The sequence below is a fragment of the Oryctolagus cuniculus genome, chromosome 14, assembly GCF_964237555.1.
Source record: "Oryctolagus cuniculus chromosome 14, mOryCun1.1, whole genome shotgun sequence".
Taxonomy (NCBI): domain Eukaryota; kingdom Metazoa; phylum Chordata; class Mammalia; order Lagomorpha; family Leporidae; genus Oryctolagus; species Oryctolagus cuniculus.
The window spans coordinates 81,420,535-81,439,098 of record NC_091445.1 but is presented as its reverse complement, the minus strand read 5'-3'; the positions used below and the strand labels follow the sequence as shown (position 1 = coordinate 81,439,098).

The 18,564-nt window shown below is 43.6% G+C and overlaps 1 long non-coding RNA gene across 1 annotated transcript; it reads left to right on the top strand.

Annotated features, from left to right (window-relative positions):
* The first annotated feature begins 1,461 nt into the window (after window positions 1–1,461).
* On the top strand, window positions 1,462–15,456 carry LOC138845203 (uncharacterized). Its single transcript, XR_011382055.1, has 3 exons — window positions 1,462–7,015; window positions 7,559–7,621; window positions 8,665–15,456. It is a non-coding gene; the product is annotated as an uncharacterized lncRNA (long non-coding RNA).
* The last annotated feature ends 3,108 nt before the right edge of the window (window positions 15,457–18,564 follow it).

Below are 18,564 nucleotides of genomic sequence, written 5' to 3'. Positions count from 1 at the left end.
GGGAGACTTGGAAGAAGCTCCTGGCTTCAAATCAGTACATCTCCAGCCATTGCTGCCAACTGGGGAGTGAACCACTGATGGAAGACCTCTCTTTCTCTCTCTGCCTCTCCTTCTCTCTATGTGTAACTCTGACTTTCAAGGAAATAAATAAATCTTTTAAAAAAAAGGAATGCTAAAAAAATTATCTTTAAGAAAAAAATTTTAATTTGACATTTTATAGACTTATTTCTAAGTAATACTTTTTTAAAAAAGATTTATTTATTTGAAAGGTAGAGTTACAAAGAGAGGAAGAGAGTGAGAAAAAAATTTTTTTTATGGAGCTGGCACTGTGGTTCAGTGGGTTAAGCTGCTGTCTGCAGCACTGGCATCCCATATGGGTGCCGGTTCCAGTCCCAGCTGCTCCTTCAGATCCAGATCCCTGCTAGTGGCCTGGTAAGATGGTGGACAATGACTCAAGTGCTTGGCTCTTGGCACCCATGGGGGAGACCTGGATGGTGCTCCTGGCTTCAGCCTGGCCCAGGGCTGGCCATTGTGACCATCTGGCGAGTAAACAGAGGATGGAAGATCTCTCTTTGTCTCTCCCTTTCTCTTTCTCTCTAAAACTCTGCCTTTCAAATAAGTAAATAAATAAAATCTTTTAAAAAAATGTTCGTATAGGCCGGCGCTGCAGCTCAATAGGCTAATCCTTCACCTGCGGCACCGGCACACCGGGTTCTAGTCCCAGTCAGGGTGCTGGATTCTGTCCTGGTTGCCCCTCTTCCAGGCCAGCTCTCTGCTGTGGCCCGGGAGTGCAGTGGAGGATGGCCCAAGTGCTTGGGCCCTGCACCCACATGGGAGACCAGGAGAAGCACCTGGCTCCTGGCTTCGGATCAGCGCGATACACCAGCTGCAGCGCACCAGCTGCGACGGCCATTGGAGGGTGAACCAGAGGTAAAGGGAGACCTTTCTGTCTCTCTCTCTCACTAACTCTGCCTGTCAAAAAAAAAAAAAAAAAAAATTCGTATAAAAATTTTAGATACATACAAAATAAAGAATAGTACCCATCTCCTTGCTTTAACAGTTACTATGCAATTGATAATTGCCTTAGTGTTTGATCCCATTATAAATGTTTGAAAATTTCCTTTCCGGGGCCTGTGTTGTGGCGTAGGGAGTGGGGCCGCTTCCTGTGATGCCGGCATCCCAAATGGGCTCCAGTTTGAATCCCAGCTACTCTACTTCTGATCCAGCTCCCTGCTAATGCACCTGGGAAAGCTGCCAAGTGTTTGGGCCCCTGTACCTACGTGGGAGACCTGGAGGAAGCTCCTGGCTTCCATCTGGCCCAGCCTTGGCTGTAGTGGCCATTTGAGGAGTGAACCAGCGTATGGAGGAACTATCTCCCCCCCCCCCCCCCCCGTGGCTGTGCCTTTTAAAAAAATAAATATTTTTTAAAAATTTTGTTTCTGTTGCTTATATGTAGTAGGAAATGGATTTTTTTTTTTTTTTACTGATTTTTGTGTCTAGTAGACTTTTGCTAGATTTTCTGTTTTCTTAAAAGATTTGTTTACCTATTTATTTGAAAGAGTCACAGAGAACTGTTTTTCTCTTCTGTGGTAGACAGCATCTCAAATGTCCCCAGGGACACCACCTCCTTGTGTTTAATGTCCTGTGTAATCCTCTCTCCTTGCGTGTGGAGTGGACAGCATTCAGCAAAAGTGAGGGGAGATCACTTCGGAGATGAGATTAGAAAGACTCTGACTTCTCTTGCCTGTTCCCTCCCTCCCTCTTCCTGTCTTGCGCTGTGGAAAGCTGGCTCTGTGGTTGTGTGATGGAGAGGCACACCAGCCATGAGCTGATGACTAGGCTGGCGGCCGGCAAAAACAGGCCACCTGTGTGCATTTTTGGGTGTGCTCCTGAAATGGGCTCTCCCTTAGCAGAGCCTTGGAGTGGCTCAAGGAATAGCTGATATTGTGAAAATCTTTGAAAATCTCAGAGCCAGAAAGCTAAGCTGTGTTCCTGGGTTCCTGAGCCTCAGACACTGTGAGATAATAAATGTTTTAAGCCACAATTTGGGAGTAATTTGTTAGGAAGCAATAAGTATCTTAATCTTTATACTATTTATTTCCTTTATTCCTCCTTTTCTTTCTTCTTCCTTCCTCTTTTTGTCCCTTCCTCTCCCTCCGCTCCCCTCCCCTTCCTTCAAGGCCGTGGAGAGTACAATGTAATGCTGAGTAGAAGCACAGATAGCAGCCATAGTCTTGTTCCTGATTTCAGTAGGACAGCTGTCAGTATAGGGTATTTGTAAATCCTTTCTTAAATATTTAAGTAAAAAATTACTTTTTTTTTCCATTTCCTAGATTGCCAAAGCATTTTTGTTTGATTGTTTTAATTATAAGTTGTTGAATCTTTAATGTCTTTGTACATTTTTAAAGAATGTTATAGGTTTCATTCTTTGCTCTGCAAATGGGGTATATTGCATTAGTTGATTCCTGATGTTAAGCCAACCTTGCATTCTGGACTGTGAGTGTTGGTAAATCTAGAGCAAGATTTAATACCATTTTAACATATATCTAAATTCTGTTTCTAATACTTAGGGTATAATTCTCAAATCTATGAGTAAAATTGGACTAAAATGTTCTTCTCTTACCCTTTTTGGGTTTCTGATCAAGGTTATAAATTGAGTAGAGATTTTTCATCTTGTATTTGTAAGGTCAGAATTATTTCTTGAGTCATCAATTGACTTGGTGCAGTCATGGAAATTTTCTAGTCAACATTTTGCTATTGATTTTTAGTGTAATTACACTGAAGTAAACAGCATGGCTTGTGAAATTGATTGAGATATGCTCCATGGCCTAGCAATTGGGCAATATTTGTTAATACTTTGCATGTAAGATGAAAGTGAATTTTAGTTATCAGACATAGTCATTTCCCTCTAGAAAGGCTAGCTAGGGGCCAGTGCTGTGGCACAGTAGATTAATCCTCCGCCTGTGCTGCTGGCATCCCACATGGGTGCCAGTTTGAGTTTTGGCTACTCCACATCTGATCCAGCTCTTTGCTATAGCCTGGGAAAGCAGTGGAAGATGACCCAAGTCCTTGGGCCCCTGCACTGTATGGGAGACCAGGAAGAAGCTCCTGGCTTCCGATCAACTTAGCTCTGCTGTTGTGGTCGTTTGAGGAGTGAACCAGTGGATGGAAGACCTTTCTTTCTGTCTCTCCCTCTCACGTCTGTAACTCTACTTCTCAAATAAATAAATAAAGTCTTAAAAAAAAAAGGCTAGCTCAATTTGCATTCTTAATATGATTTTATGTTGTGTGTATATTACTGAGGTGATTTTTATGTATTTCTGATGAAATTCATTTATGAACTTTTATAACTATGGTATATTGATATTTTAATCATTATGAAATATCACTCTCATGATATATTTATCTGTGATTTTCCTGTATTCTTATATTTTAGATGCTTTTCTTCCAAAGAGCATATCATAGAATTGATTTTCATGAAGGCAACTTTTAAACTGTGTTTCTAACTGTAACACTTAGATAATTTATGTTTAATATAATTCTATATTTGGATGTAAGTCTGTTATCTTTATTGATGCTTCCTAATCATTTGTCTTTACTTTCTTGCTTTTGTTTAAAATTTTTTTAAGATTTATTTATTTATTTGAAAGTCAGAGTTACACAAATAGAGAAGGAGAAGCAGAGAGAGAGAGAGGTCTTCCATCCGTTGATTCACTCCCCAATGACCGAGACGGTCAGAGCTGAGCTGATCCGAAGCCAGGAGCCTCTTCCAGGTCTCCCACACGGGTGCAGGAGCCCAAGGACTTGGGCCATCTTCTGCTGCTTTCCCAGGCCATAGCAGAGAGCCGGATCAGAAGTGGAGTAGCCAGGTCTCCACTTCTGATGGTGCCCATATGGGATGCCGGCACTGCAGGCAGCAGCTTAACCCACTACGCCACAGTGCCAGCCTGCTTTTGTTTAAAAAAAACAGTGGACAGTGAGAGAGACAGAGAGAAAGGTCTTCCTTCTGTTGTTTCACTCCCCAAGCCACTACGGCCAGCGTGCTGTGCCAATCTGAAGCCAGGAGCCAGGTCCTTCCTCCTGGTCTCCCATGTAGGTGCAGGGCCCAGGGACTTGGGCCATCCTCCACTGCACTCCCGGGTCACAGCAGAGAGCTGGAATGGAAGTAAAAATAATTTCATGTTTTCCTTTGTTAATTTGCAACTTATGCAGTCTGCTTCTGATCCTATTATGTTTCCTAAAAATTACATTTTGTAAACTATCAAAGCCTAAATTGAGTCAATACTAATACCTTCCTCTTAGCATCTTTTGGAACCTTAAAGCAGGAAGAACACTCTCTCAATTAGATATTATTGTTGCAATATATTTCATTTTATTGCTTTTTTAAAACCTCATAATACTCATTACTTTATGTCATTCTTTTGTACTAGATTTACTCACATATACATTTTTCCTCCTTTTAAAGAAAAGATTTATTTACTTGAAAGGCAGAGTGGCAGAGAAAGAGGCCAAGAGAGAGAGATCTTGCATCCATTGGTTCATTTCCCAAATGACCACTACATCCGGATATGGGTCAGGTCAAAGCCAGGATCCAGAAACTCCATCTGGGTCTCCCACATGGGCGGTAGAGAGCTACATACTTGGGCCAGGTACATTAGCAGGAAGCTGGTTTGGAAACTTAGTAGTCAGAATTTGAACTGGCACTCCAAGATAAGATGCTAGTGTTGTGAGCAACAGCTTAATCCACTGTGCCAACACTGGCCCCTTTTTCCTTCCTAAAGCATGTGCTTTAGAATTTATTTCTACTAAGGGTTTGCTTGTTTTTGTCTGAAAACTTTAAAAATTTTGCCCCCATTTTTAAAAAAAAGATGGCTTTATTAATGTATAATTCCCATACCACACACTTCATCCTTTTAAATTGTATAATTCAACTATTTTTATGTATTTTTAAAATTTGTGGTAATGTGCATATAGCAAAATGTCATTTTAGTCATTTTTAAGAATATAATTCAGTTGAAAAATGACCTCATTCTTTGAATGTATTTTCTCTGTGAGTTATAGACCGAATGTTTCTCTTCCCATGTTCAAATGCTGAAAGGCTGACCCCCAATGTGATGGCTACAGAGCATGTACTTTTAGGGGGTTAATTAGCCCACACGAACGGGATTCACTCATAAAAATGACCCCAAAGAGCTCACTTAGCTACATTCTGCCGGATGAGGGTACTGGGGAAGTCAGCAGGCTGACATGGGCAGGAGGGCCCTTCCCAGAACCCAGCCATGCTGGCACACTGGTCTCGTGATTTCCAGCCTCCAGGACTGTCGTCAGTTCTCATGCTGGCTTTGTCACTCCCTCTCCTCTGCTTTTGAATCACTGATTAAATGTATATTAGACCTTTCTCACTCTATGCTGCGTCTCAATTTCTGCATAGCTTCCCTATTTTGTCTTCTTAAGCTACTTTCTGGATAATTTCTTCAGACTTTTTGCCCCTTATCTTTTTAGGTATATCTGGTTTACCTGTAAAATGCACATGTCTGCTGTATTGAAATTTTTTTTCTTTTTTGACAGGCAGAGTGGACAGTGAGGGAGAGAGAAATAGAGAGAGAAAGTTCTTCCTTTTGCCATTGGTTCATCCTCCAATGGCTACTGCGGCCGGCGCGCTGTGGCCAGCATACCGCGCTGATCCGAAGGCAAGAGCCAGGTGCTTCTCCTGGTCTCCCATGGGGTGCAGGGCCCAAGTACTTGGGCCATCCTCCACTGCACTCCCTGGCCACAGCAGAGAGCTGGCCTGGAAGAGGGGCAACCAGGACAGAATCCGGCGCCCCGCCTGGGACTAGAACCCTGTGTGCCAGCGCCGCAAGGCGGAAGATTAGCCTAGTGAGCCGCTGCGCCGGCTGTGTTGAAATTTACATTCATTTTCCTATGCATCTGACAGCTCAGGAAATGAGGCCCAGTGAGATAAGATAGCACCACAAAGATTAATCAGCTTTCATGTATTTGGCAGTCACAGGGAAGTGCAGACAGCAAAGCCCAGGCTTCCAACATGTGTTGTTTCCCAGGGAGCAATAGGTTGTGTTTCTTAGCACTTTTTACAAAACTTACGGAGAAAGCCACATCTTCTCTTTTAGCCTATAATTTTTTAATTGATACATAATAGGTAAAGTGTGTGATAGGTATTTCAATACATGTGTACAACATGTAATGATCAAATCAGGATAATTAGTATTGACATCATCTCAACATGTATCTTTTTTGAGGATTGGGAACATTGAAAATTCTAAGTGTTTTGAATTATACAGTGTTGTAAACTACATTCACCTGCTGTGCCACACACAGCACTAGAACTTACTCCTCCTTTCTAAGTGTGTTTTGGTGTCCATGATCCAACCTCTGTCTCCCTTTCCCAGCCTCAGGCAACTCTCTCTACTTCAAGAAGATCAACTGTTTTAGCAACCACATATAAGCGAGAAGATGCGGTTTTTGTCTTTCTGTGCCTGGCTTATTTCACTTAATACAGTGTCCTCTAGGTTGATTGATGACGTTGCAAAAGACAGGATTTCCTTTGTTGTGTTCTATGATGGACTGACACCACATTTTATTTGTCCTTTCATCTATTGATGGATAAGCAAGTTGATTCCAGATCTTGGCCTATTGTGAGCATGGTGTCTCTTTGACATGCTGATTTCCTTTCTTTTGGATGTATAACCCCTGTAGGTGGGTGTCTGGATAATATATATTGTAATTTTATTTCCATTTTTTGAGGAACTACCATTGCTGTTTTCCAGTCAGCCTATGCTTCTTAAAACTTAAGTTATTAAATTTCTTTTGCAGTGTTTTCATTGTTCTGACTAGCATTGCCAACTTCATTTGCAGTTTCTTCTAGTCACTTTCTAAAAATGTGTGCTGAAGAGTTGCCATTGAGTTTTCTACAAACTTCTACCAAAACCACTGCAACAGTGATGAAAATGGACTTTGCAGTTCTACTGGCATAGACATGGATTTGCTTTATTTAGAGGTATGGTTTTAAAAATATTTTTATATATAAATGTTTTTTTTTCCTTTTAGGTATGAGTAGTAGACAATGTCATAAGGATTACCATTGCTCTGAGAGATTCTGATCAGGAATTTATCAAATGAATGTTCCATATTGAAAAGTTTAAAAGATGAGTATAGTAAGTTTTCCAGGTTGGCACTCTGTGTATGAGCAAAGTGATAGAACACAACCATTTATTGTTGCTTTCTCACACATCTTTGTGTCCCTGTATCTGCCTTCAGGGAAGTCTGACCAGGGAGTTAGCAAACTTAATGGATATGTGGATCACGACTTAGCACTAATGCTATCCAGAGCTTGGTTCCGATTCCTACATCTAAAAGAGAGTTTCTGCACATTTTTGTAGGAAGTGGAACTTAGAAGGACCCTGTCCATGTGAGCTGCTTATATTCCAGAAGAGGAATGTCACAAAAGTCTTTTACCGTGATTTAAAGAGGGATCAACTAAAGTGGTTCTTTTTTATATGGGTGGGGCTCGTAGTAAATCATGTTTTCTTTTACCCCAAAGAACAAATCCTACAAATGTTCGAGACCTGCAGTACAGTGGGAATGTCCTTGCCTACTAAAACCAGTAAGAGTTCTGTTTATATCCATTATTGTAATATTTTGAAGCACTTACTTAAGAATGAGACACAGAACATTCAAATTTTGGTGTTTGCAATCATTTTTTGCCTTTCTTTGCCTAAGACAGCTTAACCTGGAAAAGTATAATGCCTTGACTCCACTGGATAGTGAGTCTTCCAGGCAAATGTATTACTATGAAACATAAAATGTGATTATTTGGTCTTGAATTATTTGCTCATAAGTACTCAAGTACCCACTTGATTTGAAGTTTGGGATCTAGGACCATTTTAATAAACAGAATTTGCTAATATTGTATCAACTTGGAAATGCATCTGTTAATTTTTTAGAACAAATTCTGCCTGTGATAAGTAAATATTCAAACTTAACAGTATAATTAGTACCTTCTGATGATTTTTATGTGTTTTTGAGAGCCTTATTAACTTTAACATTCAAATATTCAATTTAAAGAAGCAAAATGGGAGCCGTAATGGACTAAGAGAGTGCTAACCCAGGAAAAAATGCCACTTTCAACTTAGTGGGTATTTGTGTTGCTACAGTAATGTTCCATAATTTCCTAGTAAATCTAAAATTTGATTTAAAATCTACTAACAGTTTTGCAAATTGTTGAGTAAATTGCTTGTTTCATTTGAAGATACAGAGTATCTTGGATTTTCCATAAAATGTCACCAACTATGCCTATTTCAAAATGAACAATAATAGCTGTGTCTGGCTAGGTCTGCCCACTTTGTAATCCCTCTGCTGGGCTCTGTCATAACTCAGAACACAGTGTCCAGAGCCTTTTCTGGAGACTCTAACAGAAGCTTTTCTCTACTCTCTCAGCTGCCACAAATTGTGCATATTGTGGCCAGCAGTTCTTTAAAGTGAACACGAGAGAGTCTTCTTTGGTATGCAGTAGATTGCTCTCTCTGTTTGGTAAAATAAATAAAACCTTATTTTAAAAAATGTCTAAAGATTATTTGATTTTCATGAGAAGTAAGCAAACTGTAATTGGTATTTAACATGAAAGTGCTTTTCTCCTGATCGTTGCAGACCAACCCAACATGGGAACGGGGAGGCCTTTTGCTCACTGTTTCCACTAAGAGCTCCTGACCTTTGCGGATCTGGCAGCAAACATGGCAGTGATCATTCAGCACGATAACAGAACTGTGTGCTGCCAGAAATGGTTATGCAGGATGAAACGCAACCTCTGGTTTTCTGAGTGCTCATGATTCCAGTTTTGCTCCAGCTACTGATGTCTATATCTGCATCTGTACTTCTTAATCAGGTGTGCTTTGGACTCAGAGTTATTAAAAAATCAAAAGCAAGCCATGGGAGAGATGTCTTGAAAATTAGTATTATGTGACTGAGGGCGACTTTATGGGAGCTCTTAAACAGTGATGGGAGACACAGAGGAAATACAGCAAATGAAATCAGCCTGCTGATTGTGCATAGCTTTTTAAGAAATTAAATCTGGGCTTTTGTCTGTATGCAAAACTGTCCTAATGATTCCAATCTTTTGACAGCTCTGTGATGCTTAGGAAAATTTCAAGGCTTTCCTAAATTGAATTTATAGGATGGTCAAATCTGGTTGGATAATATTGCTCCAGTGTTCTAACTCAATAGTCATCTGAAACATAGTTAACATTTAAAACACACACTGATGTCATTTCTAGATTTCTTTAAACTTTCTACTTAGCCAAAATGCCAGGTATAATTAGACACAATTACTACTCAAAGAGATGAAGGTTTTGATTTCAGAAAATGTCTTCATTAGTGCTTTCAGAGAGAACAGTCTGATGATCTGCGAGGCCCTATGTGGTATGTGCTTTAGTACCTTCGACTCTCCCATCTAACTAGGACAAACGTTCCAGCAGAGGTCAGTCTTGCGTCGGTAGTTGTTGGACCAGAAAGGAAAAACTAGGGATTTTCTTTAAAAGCCCAGGATATTTTCTGCATTTAGTAAACCGTGAATTTCGGAAAGCAAAGACTTCAAAATCAGTCATCTTTATTGTAACAAAAGTACTTGCGGGTAATGTGTGCTTGCCTCTGTGGCTGTATTTTCCCCTTGGAAACCCAGGAGGCTCTATTGCTTACTAAATCTCTCTAAAACTGGGCTATAAATGATTGAAATGAGCAATTATCTAAATGCAGCAGCAGATAATTTGGGGTAAATGTCAGATTATTGGATTTTAATGTGAAAAAGCTCTGCAGAATTCAGTTTGAGAAGAAAAACCCACAAGTATAATCATTTTGTAGTCAGTCCCTTGCCTTAACTGTGCTCTCTGCACCTTAGAATAACTAGGCCTGCTGTCTTTCCTTAAGACAAGTCTTGCTTCATTCCTCAGACCAAACTGCTGTTCTGGCCTCTAAACCAAGCATTTTAGAATAAATGCAGAGGGCGTGATCTGGAATAATGTGTGTGTACAAATAATGCCTTGGGAATTGATGCCAGTGAATTTGATAAGCAGTGAAACTAGCATAACCCAGAAAACAGCTTCAAGGTTCCTGAAATGGCTTCGCTGGAGGTGGCCCAGGTGGTGGAAGGAGCAGTGTGTTAGCAACAGTGGCTATGCCACCTAGGAGTGCTGGAGGAGGCCTCAGCCTGCCACACCTTAGCTAAATACAAGTAAGCAGTATGTTTGCTAGGCAAATGCCGTCTCAAGGTAAAACTCCTTGTTCTCTCTTCCAACTAAATCGCTACCCAAGTCTTTCCCAGGAGAATCTGTAGCCCCAGTTGTTGGCTAAAACTGAAAATTTGGGTTTTACCTTGTAGCACTGCTGGTAAACAGCCTGCGGCAGCGAGTGTAGCCTCTGAGCTCTGGTTCTTTCCTCAGCCGAGGGGAGGGATTATATGTCGAGGTCACAGACTCCAGTGTTTCTCAGCACCAGGAAGATAGAAGCTGCTGAGAGTTGAGAGTGGAGAGACCAGTGCAGACATGGTTTCGTGGGGGCTGCCTTCCAGCCCATTGTTTGCTAACAGACAATGCTGACTGTCCTGTGCTGGGCAGACTTAGCCTAGACACAGAGTTGGGCACACTCAGGGAGATGAGCAAACAGCTTCAGAGAGCTTCCAGCGACAGATGTGGATCTTCAGCTCCCGTCTTCCCTCTGGTGACCTAAGCCTTGCCCCCTTCCCCACACTAAGCCCAGCAGTCACCAGTGGGTGCGGGCGAGTGAAGGAGGAGGCCTATGTTCCGCGTGTTTGTGGTCTTTTCCTTTCCACCCCCTGCCTTCTCAGGTGGGTCCATGTGTTTCTGAACATCACTTCTAAGCTGCATTTTAGGAGCTGGTGAAACAGTCAGACCCCACCTGGTAGTGGCCTCTCGCTTAACCTTTACCGCTGTGATGCTGACCTTGACCTTCAACAGAACTTACTCAGCCAGTGCCGCATTTCTGCAGGAGGCTGGGTTAGCTGTCCAAATAGAGCCCTTTCACTCTAGTTAGTTTGTTGTAGAGCCATAGTGTGTCAGGCCCTAGGCTGACCCATGGTGGAGGAAGAGAACTGGCTTTAACTCCAGAGGGGCCTGTAAATGATGGTCTAGTGCCTCGGGCCTCAGTAGCATTGGGGGGTGGGGTGGGGGAGAAGAAAAGCGATTTTCCGATTTTCCCGGGCCAGTTGGAAGATAATGGAGGTTGTCAGCCGGGAGTTGAAAACATTGCAGCAGAGCCCTGCAGAGTGTCTACCAGTGAGAAAGGCAAAGGTGCTTTCTCCGAGGGAACAGCATAAACTAAGCCTCCAGAGACAGCTGGAGGTGATTGACCGTTCCACTTCATCCAGGCAGCGCCAGTGCTTGTGTGTCCTACCTGTCTCATGTGAAAGAGTGAACGGTAAGGAGATTTCCCGAGCTGTAGCAGGGCGTCTTTCTGCATTTCTCAACGTCTCCAGGGTGGCTTCCTCTTCTACATATTCCATCCCGGACCATCCTGATCCCAGCGCTCATTGGAATTAACTTCCGGGTCTTGTTCAGCTCGCTGCTACATCATGGTTTTGCTTTCCGAGTTGTCACAGGGCACGCTGCGTTCTTTCGTACGGATGCTTTTACAATGGCTGCAATACATTGTTGGTGTCGATGAACCTTCCTTGTGTTTTGTTTGAAAGGGTGGTCCTTTTATTGCTGGCTTCTATTTTTCCATCACCAGCCTGATATTCCATGCCTCCGGGTCCGTACTGTTCCATTTTATAACGTTTAATGAATGTTAGAATTGGCTCTGCAAATGCATTGCCTTAATCTTGTTGCCTGCAGTGAGATGCTCTTAATATTGTCTCCATATGCGAACTCAGTGTTTTCCTTTAGCTTTTCTTTGATTTCTGTGTGGTTAATCCCCTACTACTGTAGGGAGCCTGGGTATTTATAGATTTTCCCCTTGCATCCTTTCTTTTCAATAACTTGCTTTTTTGTGTTCAGTGAATTCATCCATCACAATAAATGGTCCTTTCCTGGGTTTGTATTGACTTGCATTTATGTAAAGCAGACTCCCTTTTTATATCATTCTGAGTCTTCGTGGTGATTTTCAGTAGCTTGGGAAGCTGGGAGTGAGACCTGGCACTGAGCTTAAGGTTGTCCTGTTAGATCAAATGGTTTCATGTCCTGATGTCTGGTTTCATGTTTTCTCTTTAAGTCAAGACCAAGGTTATGTTTCTTCCCCCTTTAACTGACTTGATATGAAGTGAGAATTTTCCATAAGCATCCCTAAATTATTCTCCATTTCTTTAAAATGTTCTTGATTTGGTAGCCCTTTTATGCAATCAAAGATGTAAAATATGCCCATTACAAATGTTGAATACTTTCATAATGAGAAGTCTAATGTTATAAGCTTGTATGGCCCCTAGTAGATAGGAGACTGAGTTATAAACAGTTGATGTTGGTCATAATTATATGCTGTTGCATTCTGATAGCTCAATCTGGGGGCCTGGTGTTACGGCATAGTGGGTAAAGCTGCCGCCTGCGACGCCAGCATGCCAGAGGGGCACCGGGTCATATTCTGGCTGCTCTGCTTCCAATCAGCTCTCTGCTAATGGCCTGGGAAAGCAGTGCAAGATGGGTTCAATCTTGGGCCCCTGCAGCCCACCTGAGAGACCTGGAAGAAGCTCTCGGCTCCTGGCTTCAACCTGTCTGCGAAGTGAACCAGCAGTTGGAAGATTCCTTCACTCTCGTTCTCGCTCTCCCTCTCTCTGACTTTCAAATAAATAAATTTTAAAAATAAAAAGAGAAAAGATGGCACAGTTTATTTTAACTCAGTTTACAATGCTGTCGATTTCAGTTCATACCTTTATGCTTCATTTATATTTTAATATGTTAATTTTTCTCTCTCTGCGTCTTGTTGGTTTGTGTGGGGAGCAACCCGGACTGGACTGAGTTACTGGAATTAAGACTTATTCTATGCATCTGCTCTCCCACAATATGGCGCTGGGAGAGGAGAAAACAGCTTCTACGCAGCTGCCTCTTGCCAACTTGAGTGATGACCTCCAGGAGCTGATCCTGCTCCTGATTGGAGGAGAGCAGCGTACTCGGCGTGTGGGCAGCTGAGTTGGGATTGGTGGAAGAGGACTATAAAGGAGGAGAGAGACGGCATGCACCAGGAACATCTAAGGGGAACACCTGAGGAACACCTGTGCAGCCCCCGAGAGAGCCGGCCGGCGGTGTGCTGCTCCCCCGCGGAAGTGGGGAAAGTGGCTAGGGGGAACCGCCCTTCCACGGAGGTGGAAGGGACGGTAGCCAACCCGGGAAGAACCAGCAGCAAACCCGGGGAGGGCCGAGCAGACAAAAGAACAGCGCAGGGTCCTGTGTCGTTCCTCCACGAAGACGGGGAGCAACAGTTTGCAGTAGTAGTTAATGGTGGAACTGCAGGACTTGTGTTGCTCTGTTTTAGGAAAAAGCAAACTAGGTCTAGAGATCATCAAACGATGGGCCGTGAGAGGATTCTCTGAGAGCAACTTGCGGAAGTAGCTTTGGGTGTTCCTCAGAAGCCCCAGAACCAGTTGTTCTGTTGCAAGGCAGCATCTTCTGCTTTCCAATTACTGGCCATTTGATTGCTCAGCAGCCTCTGTGGATATTAGTGATTCTTCCGGGAGTGCAATTGTAATATTTTTTCACACTGCTGAACGGTGCCACTTGACTGTCATGACATACTGGGAGCACTTGAGTATTTGCTCCAAAACTCAAAATCTTCATGACAGTTTTCTATAATAACTTCTAGATTTTTGAAATGCTGAAAGTATTTCTTTTTCATTATCCCAGAAACTCCTGTTTTGATCTTTTACTTTTGTAGCTCTGTATTTTGGTGTCCCCCATATAATTTAGAGGAGCCAATTAATTTGGATTTAAGCATTTCCACTACCATATTACATTATTTCTAGGCCATCCCTTTGTTCCCTCCATATTTGAACATCTATAAAATGAGGATTCATTTTTTGACTTAGGATGTATCACCATTTAATTGGCAGTGTTTCTTCTTTTCTTAGTGGTACAAAAATTAACAATGTCCTCGACTTTATAAAATGCAGCAGTTCATTTTGTTTTCTAAGGACAGACATTGGAAGGTGATTCATGGCGGCAGAGACTTGGTTTATGCCTTAGTGTTCATTCCTGTGTGTTCCCTGAGTTTCTTTTGTTTATGTCCCAACCTTTTCTATGCAAATTTATCTTTTAACTTGTTCATTTATTTATTCATTGTCTTCAGTGAGTGTAAATCAAGTATTTAGTAAAGAGTAAAGGGTTTTATATAGGCGCTCTCCTCTCCGGGACTTCTGTGTCAGACCAAGGCATCTTTCTGTTGCAAGGGACAGGGGAATAGGAGTGCAAGAATGCAAGGAAAGGGTCAGTGTTCGGCTTGTAGTTACCAAGGGCTGTTTTCAGCAGTGCCGGCAGTGTGGCAAGCGCGATTTTGTCAAGAGGAGGAAGGTGTTCCTAAATTTCTTTAAAGCTCAGAAACGTAGTAAAAGAAAAATATGTAGAATTTTTCAAAGTCTAAAGGGTTAGGTCTCTCTAGGAAGAAAGATCTGGATTAGAACAAGTAGAAGCCCCACCCTGTGGGTGCCAAGGTATAAGGGTCCCTGCTTTTTTCCCTCCCTCCCTCCCTTCTGTCTTTCTGTCTTTCTGTCTAAGGCAGAGTTACAGAGAGGCAGAGAGAGAGAGGTCTTCCATCTGCTGGTTCACTCCCCAACTGACTGCAATGGCCGGAGCTGTGCAAATCCAAAGCCAGGAGCCAGGAGCTTCTTCCGGGGTCTCCCATGTAGGTGCAGGACCCCAAGGACTTGTGCCATCTTCTACTGCTTTCCCAGGCCACAGCAGAGAGCTGGATCAGAAGTGGAGCAGCCGGGGCTTGAACTGTTGCCCACATGGGATGCTGGCACTGCAGGCAGCAGCTTTACCTGCGATGCTACAGCTCCTGCCCCCCTGCTTTTTTCTTAAGGTCCTTGCCTTCCTTCTCCTTAAAGCTGTGTCCTTCAAACAAAGAAAACATGGAACCTCAGGAAAGGCATGGAGGAGTCTGAGGACACTTGAGCTAAAGGGAGGCCAACATCCCTAGTTCTCAGTCAACTTCTGCTCTTAGCTCTGAGCCATGACCAGAATAGGGAGAGAGCGATGGCACAGAGGTGACCCTGGAGGAAATGAGAGGGGCTGAGACTCGGGTTGTGCGCCTGGTGTTTGCAGGCCTGGAGTTTTCCCACAGCCTGAGAGATGCTGTGAGGTCCAATGAATCCGAAAAGGCCTGATCAGGGGAAAGAGACTGGATTGCGAGGAGCCTTGAAGAGCAGAGGCCAGGATCTCAGCTTTACTAGTCTGCTAGTATTTTCCACCCAGACCAAGTGTGACCAGTTAGGGCTGACCACAGTCCCCTCTTGCAATAGAAGGCAGTGGAGCTCCAGAGGGTCGGTCTGCCTCCCTCCCTCCCCCTCCCTCCCTCCCTGCCTCCCTCTCTTCCTCTCTCCCCCTCCCTCTCTCTCTCTCTCCCCCTCCCTCCCTCCCTCCCTCCCTGCCTCCCTCTCTCCCTCTCTCCCCCTCACCCTCTCTTTCTCTCTCTCCCTCTCTCCGCCCCTCCCTCCCTCCCTCCCTCTCTCCCTTTCTCCCTCTCTCTGCCTCCCTCCCCCCCCCCCCCCCATCCATAGAGTTCAAAGTAAGCTTCATATACTAAATGTCACCTTCGGGAGGAGAAGGGGTCAGGGATGGAAACATGATTATATCCATTTGGATCCATTCAGGACAAAGAAACCACACAGCTATTTAAACAGCTAAAACTTGGGATGCAGAATTATTCAATGAGGACTAGAATAAAGATGGGATATATGAAGACTGAGGGAGGGTTCCCCAGGAGAGCAACTTGGAAGGAACGCCCCTTCTTGGGTTGGTGTTGCGCGCTCACTGGAGAATGTACGTGTTAGAGAGTTCCATGGTCTGTCCATGCTGGGGCTAGTCTGCAGTCACTGGGCAAGCAGGAAGCGACTGTGAGGTGCAGGTGAGGGTTCAGGTGAGCTGCAGCTGGTGCCTGGGTGATCAGTCCTGCAGAGTGGGGATGCTGGTGGCTTCCCCTGGGGAGTGAAACTTGGCAGGGGAACCCCAGGTAGTGACTGCACAAGTGGAGTGAGCAGAGGGAGTGGGGTGCCAGTGCAGGGAAGAGAGCTGGAATGCCAGTGTCCAAATTGTGAGAGTGTGGGAAGGTGGTGAGCAGGCCCCGCCTAGGCTGTCTGGTGGTCAAGCGATTGAACCTTCTGGACCAGTGACAGGCAGACCACCACCAGGGTCCCCACCCTCGCTGCTGACCCAGCATGCAGCAACCGCAGACAGCAGGAGAGTGCTATTCTCCTGCAATGCCCTTCCAGCACTTCCTGTTGGGAGAGTTTAACACACACACACCACAAGGGAGAAGTGCTTCAGGGACTTCCATCTGTAATCTCACAGCGCGCACCGAAGGATGGATTTGGAGCCGAGAGGCAGGGAGTTGATGACTGGTACAAGTCTTTACTAAAGAGACTAGACTGTCTAAAAGACTCTGACAGTTGACCCTCTCTCAGTGGACCTCCAGTTAACAAAGCTGTGGGATGATCCAGTGCATTCTGCATCTTCCACAAAACCGTACGCAGATCCATGGCCATGCCTGCTGCTGGTGCCTACTTGGCTGTGCTCTGGTGTCCAAGCGCACTTGTGCATCCTGCCATTTGGGAGTTTACTTATCCCTGAATCTGTTATGCTAATTGCATTAGGTCTCTATTCCTAAACCTATTATACCCTTTATATTAGTTTTCTATTTCATAAAAAGTTGAAAACATTTTGAGCAACAATGAGGTAACACTGAGCATGGATTACTATCAGGTTTGGGAGCATCAGGAGTGCTTGTCAGCTTGGTCTGGGTAGTTCTGACTTGAGGTCTTTCAGAGAGTGAAGTCCCTGGCTGGGTCTGAAGCCTTGTCTTGGGGGCTGAAGAAGTGGCTCACTCACGTGGTTGATAAAGCTGACGGCAGCTGTCGGCCAGCAGCGTGGAGACATTGCCCGTACACTGGTTGAGGGTCCTCATAGCAGTTGGCTTACCCCAAAGTGAGTGATCTTAGAGCAAGACAGAAGCTACAAGGCCTTTTATAGTAGTCTCAGAAGTCACACACTGTCATTTTCGCAATATTCTGTTGGTTCTACAAATCAACCTTATTCACTGTGGAAAAGGACCTTATGATGGTGTTAATAACATGAAGACAGAGTCACTGGAGGCCAGCACACTAATTACACATGTTTTTATAAGAAAAATTAAATATGGTTAAAAGATCAGTGAAATGGGAATGGAAAAATGTCTTTTATTTGAAAGCTAAGTTCATGCTTTGAAAAAAATTTGCTAAGAATGAATGTGAAAAATCTGTTGTATTAGATGAACCTAAAATTTTGTAAAAATCTTGATGGATTCTGTTCCCAAATATTGTTGCAAGTGATTTGAACTTTTAATTTCACTTTGAAGAAATTAATTCATAGTGCAACAAGTTTGAGAGTAACATTTGGCTTGAGTTTAGGAAATAAACACACCCAAAGTTCTGAGCACTGTCAGGGAGAAATTATCTGCTGTAAAAGATTGTGTCAGTTGTGGAGAGAGAGCATTTGAAGAATGTTATTGAGGCCCTGAAGAATAAGGCTACACTATGTTAAGATGTACTATCTACAAAAATAAAATAAGGGCATAGAAAAGAGGTTTTAAGGGGCTGATATTGTGGCACAGAGGATTAAGCCACCACGCGCGATGCCAGCATCCCATATCAGAGTACCGGTTCAAGTCCCGGCTGCTCCACTTCCAGTCTAGTTCCCTGCTAATGTGCCTGGGGAGGCAATGGAAAATGGACCAAGTATTTGGAACCCTTCATCCACTTGGGAGACCCAGATGGAGTTCTAGGCTCCTGGCTTTGGCCTGGCCCAGCCCTGAGCCCAGTCAGGATTGTTGGCAGCCATTGGGAGTAAATGAGTAGATAGAAGATCTCTTTCTTTCTGCCTTTCAAATAAATAATATAAAAATAAAATATCTTCATTGAGATGGATAGCAGTTGACCCTGGGTGTCATTTGGAACCAAAGTGGGGCTGCAGTTGAGCCCTGCACATGGCCTCACCTTGTGATCTCTGTCTGTGCTAGTTGGAGCTTCCGTACAACCTTGTGTTCCAAGGGTGAGTGTTGCCATCTAGATGGTCGCCAATTTAATGATAATTCAACTTGGGATTTTTTTTTTTTTTTACTTTATGGTGATGCAAAAACAATAGGCTTGGGTATGGAAACTACTTTGGATCTCTTCCTGGGATAAAGGAAGGGTGATCCTCCCTCGTGATGCTGGGCAGTGGCAGCTGACACACAGCTCTGTCAGCCCCATGATCATGAGGGGAAACAGAATCCCCTAGAGTACGTGGTGTGGCTAAGCTGGGCGTTTGGTAAGTTAGGTGTATTAAGTGCGTTGTTGACTTATAATAGTTTCAGTTTATGGTGGAT